This window comes from Sinocyclocheilus anshuiensis, unplaced genomic scaffold (assembly GCF_001515605.1).
Source record: "Sinocyclocheilus anshuiensis isolate Anshui unplaced genomic scaffold, SAMN03320099.WGS_v1.1 scaffold949, whole genome shotgun sequence".
Lineage (NCBI taxonomy): Eukaryota > Metazoa > Chordata > Actinopteri > Cypriniformes > Cyprinidae > Sinocyclocheilus > Sinocyclocheilus anshuiensis.
Genome location: NW_015554135.1, coordinates 754805 through 758829, shown reverse-complemented (window position 1 = coordinate 758829; position 4025 = coordinate 754805). Strand labels below are relative to the sequence as shown.

At 36.9% G+C, this 4025-nt stretch overlaps 1 protein-coding gene across 1 annotated transcript in view; it reads right to left on the bottom strand.

Annotated features, from left to right (window-relative positions):
• Positions 1-3757, bottom strand: part of LOC107670365 (ras and EF-hand domain-containing protein homolog) — a 24190-nt gene extending 20433 nt beyond the window's left edge. Inside the window, exon 1 of the mRNA XM_016462935.1 lies at positions 3528-3757. The gene's annotated coding sequence lies outside the window, so the exon portion shown is untranslated. The remainder of the gene's footprint in view (positions 1-3527) is intronic.
• Positions 3758-4025: the final 268 nt, after the last annotated feature.

Here is a 4025-nt window from a genome sequence, read left to right as displayed (position 1 = left end):
TCCAAGAAGCCCCTAGATTTGTCGCTAGGCGCTTTTTGAAAAAAAAAAACAGGGGTCTGAAAAGTTGTTAAATCTATCTCCATTTCTCCAACTACGGGCTAGGCCACGGGTCAAACAGAAAATGCGCGCTGCGTTAATCGCGCGTTAATAAAATTAGTGCCGTTAAAATGAATTTGCGTTAACGCGTTAATTTTGACAGCCCTAATCTATTCACTAAAAAGGCTTCATGATGGGTTCCTAGTAAAAACATGTCATGCCTCTCCCAAACTTTTCAAAATGAACTTTATGGCTGAATCAACCCCTACAAAAGTTGTGGCACTTGCATACAACATCTGAATTTCCTCAGGGTCTTGCTGAAAAAAAAAAAAAACACGTCTGAGAAAAAAAAAAAAACTTTTTTATTATTTTGTACTGTTCTCTGAGGTCCACTTATATGTTATCAAGATTTTTACATCAAAAACATAATTCAGAATTCAGAAGAAATTAGCTATTTTCTGTCCTGTTTTGACCCCCCTCACCAGAACGCTCTGTTTGAATAGGCGTGGCAGATTGTAGACTCGGAAGTAAACACCCACTGCTATGATTGGCTAATATTTGTGTATGTTTGACAGCCTACATCCTTCATAGATGGATGCTGATTTAGGTTAAAAACGCATAAATACTCAGTACATATCAAACGATCTGTAATAACAGACAAAACAATAGTGAGCACATAATAAAAACAGTTACTCACACTTGTGTGGTGCCACATTACCGCTGGATAAAAATATAGTCTGCACAGCATCTCCTTTTAGTTTCAATCTTTCTGAAAATCCTGCGTCGAATTGTGCCTTGTTTGTAAAAGAATCCGTGGTAAAATGAAGTGAACAAAGGACCAAGTTCTTACTGACATGGTCTGGGTGTTCATCTGGTCTTTCCTAATGTTGGGATCAGAAGGTAGGTTATGCAAAGACTGTTTTTCCACAACTTAGCACCTCACAGCGTCTTGTTGTCTTTGGAGACATCTTTATTGTTTGGTTTCTACGTAGACCTGCGTTTGCCTCTCATTATTTACAATACACGCGCAAATTAGTGGGCGGGGCTAAACAGGCAGTCACGTAGAAGCAGGCGTTGATCTTATTCTGTGGAGGCGGGGTTTAGCCACTATTACGTCATAAAGTGGCACATTCCACAACCTATCGTTTTAGCAGACTGACTTCAATAATAAGCTGTTTTTAGACTAACAAGAAAGTTTTGAGTTCTGAAACTACATTTTTGTAGTACAGTGACCTCTTATATGTCAAAAGATCAAGGGAATTTCTTTTTTGATTCCTCAGTTAATGACCCCTTTAAGTCCTCGGCTGTCGAGAATAGCAGAAACTAGTGGACTGGAATACTGGAGTGCACGTCTCTCTTATTTAGTGGAATACAGATGTTATTTGTGCAGTGACCACAAGTTAAAAGTTGATGGGATTGATGGGAGCTGACAAGCCATGCCACATATATGAGAGCAGTGATGCGCATTTCCTTTGGGTATTGACCGGGAAAGCCACAAGTTTGCCGTTTCAAACTTCTGAGTGCAGCGGCACAGAATGACGCTTTCAGTGGCCTTAGTAAACCCAACCATCAATCACAAACTCCAAACTAGCTCACTAAAGAGAGACCAAGATCATGTCACAGGCAAGATTATGGGTTTGTCTAGATCAGAGGTCTTTGCTACTTCATTTAACTAATTCAAAGGAAAAAAGTTAAACAAAAAACAATATTAAGTGAACTTCAACCAACCAATTTGCTGAGAAGCAAAGTTCAGATAAATGTTGTACCTCATTGTCCCTCCCACATTATAAATTAAAGTTACAAATGTCTATACACTACAATGCAAAAGTTTGAAGGCAGTAAGTTTTTTTTTTTTTGTAAGTTTTTGAAACAAGCCTCTTATGCTCACCAAGATCAAAATATTTATTTGATCAAAAATACAGTAATGACAGTAATATTCTGAAATATTATTACAACTTAAAATAACTGTTTTCTATTTGAATATATTTTAAAATCTAATTTACTCCTGTGATGCACAGCTGCATTTTCAGCAGTCCAGTATTCAGTGTCTCATGATCCTTCAGAAATCATCGAATATACTAAATTTGGTGCTCAAGAAACATTTCTTATTATTATCAATGTTGTCCTGCTTAATATTTTTGTGAAAACCGTGATTCATGTTTGTCAGGATTCTTTGATGAATAGAAGGAACAGTATTTATTTTGAAATAGATATTTTTGTAACATTATAAATATCTTTCTGTCATTTGCGATTCATCTTTGCTGATTAAAAGTATTAATTTCTTAAAAAATTTTACTGACCCCAAACTTTTGTAATATATGTAACAGGGGGTTGATTAAGCTGAAAAAGTTGACTTTTGTTTTGAATTATTTGTAAAATTCTTTACTACATTTCAGGAAAATACAAACTGATGTTAGCCTGACCCAAGCCTCCCTCTGTGAACTTCCTTCAGAAGGAATATCACTACTGTTTTGCATGAAACCTTTATCTTTGCTGCCAAGTCAATAAAGAGAAAAGTGTAGTGTGCCATGATGTTCAAACTGTTTAGGGGCATTGGACAGAGTTACTAGCTTCACTTAAATATCACATCTAAAAACTGGACTGGAAATATGTACAAGAACATTTTTACAAATAGGCACCATTTGCACTTCTGATCCAGCCTAACATTTTCTAATTCACAGGTGTATTTGATCTGACAAATTATCTTTTTGACTGACAAGAAGTCTCTTAGGTTTCTACTTACTTCTACTAAAGATATATAGGCTATCCCAGAATATTTCAGCAAAAAGCATGACCTCATGCAAACATGTACATTTACGCATTTGGCAGATGTTTTTATCCAAAGCAACATACAGTACATTTGAGGTATATAACCAGTAAAGGCTCCATCATCCTCACAACCCTACAGAGGATAAGCGGTTTGGCGAAGGGCTGGATGTATTTACCACTAAACCTACAGGAATACTATCTGTGATTCTGAAGTTTAGTGCAAGTAGTAGTTTGTGTGTCACTGTAGATTCAACAAAAGTTCTTACACTATGCAAACATTTTGTTGTATCAAAACTCAAATGGAAAGCATTTCTTGTCAGTCCAGTTAGACTGCACCTATAGCTGAAGAAAATGCTGCTTTGCTTAGTGAATCAACTCTTGAATAGTTTCTAAATTTAAAAGAGAACAAAACAACTATCGTGTCACTAAATATACTGTTCTTGAAAGTCACTTCAAGTGACATGTAATGTCAGGGACAAAGACAAGGCAATGCACTTTCACAGATGGACCGTAGTGAAAAGAAAAGTCATGTACTACATGAAAACAATATGCAACTCTATAAGCAGCTGATGAAAACAGGAACACTTGTTTCCTCCTCTCAGTAGGAGACTCCTTCTCACACTTTCTTTCACACTTCCTGTTCTGAGTTGCCAAAGCACATAACACAGAAATGGTCAAGTTAAACAGACAGACCAAGGTAAAATATAACAACCTTACTGTACCTTTAAACAGGCAGCCGCTGACGTTACTTCATAATGTCCACCCATAAAGCGACAATATCGTTGAAAAGTACTGTTAAGAGTGAAACTCTCCACAACTGGACATTAAGTGCAAGCAAAGGCTGAGACTGAAGTTTAACTGAACGTGCAGAAGATTCTGAAGCTGGAGCTGCTCGCGTTACGGACTCATGACTTCAGAAAGCTGAAGACAAGTTTGAGCAAACACTAGTGCGCGCTCACAGAGAGCCACTCGCGTCCACGTGGACCTGCATCCGTCTGTTTCTATAGCAACCGAAGAACGCACGCGGAAGTTAGATTTAGATTTTTTTTTTAGTTAAATCACAAAGAAGTAGGCCTACAATGCAAAAAGAACAAGTCAAATATAAGCCACTGTTGTACAGTTCAGAGTATGTGAAATAACTAACTAACTAACTAACTAACAACAACAACAACAACAACAACAACAACAACAAAGTGAACATGTAAAAATAAAATTTAAAA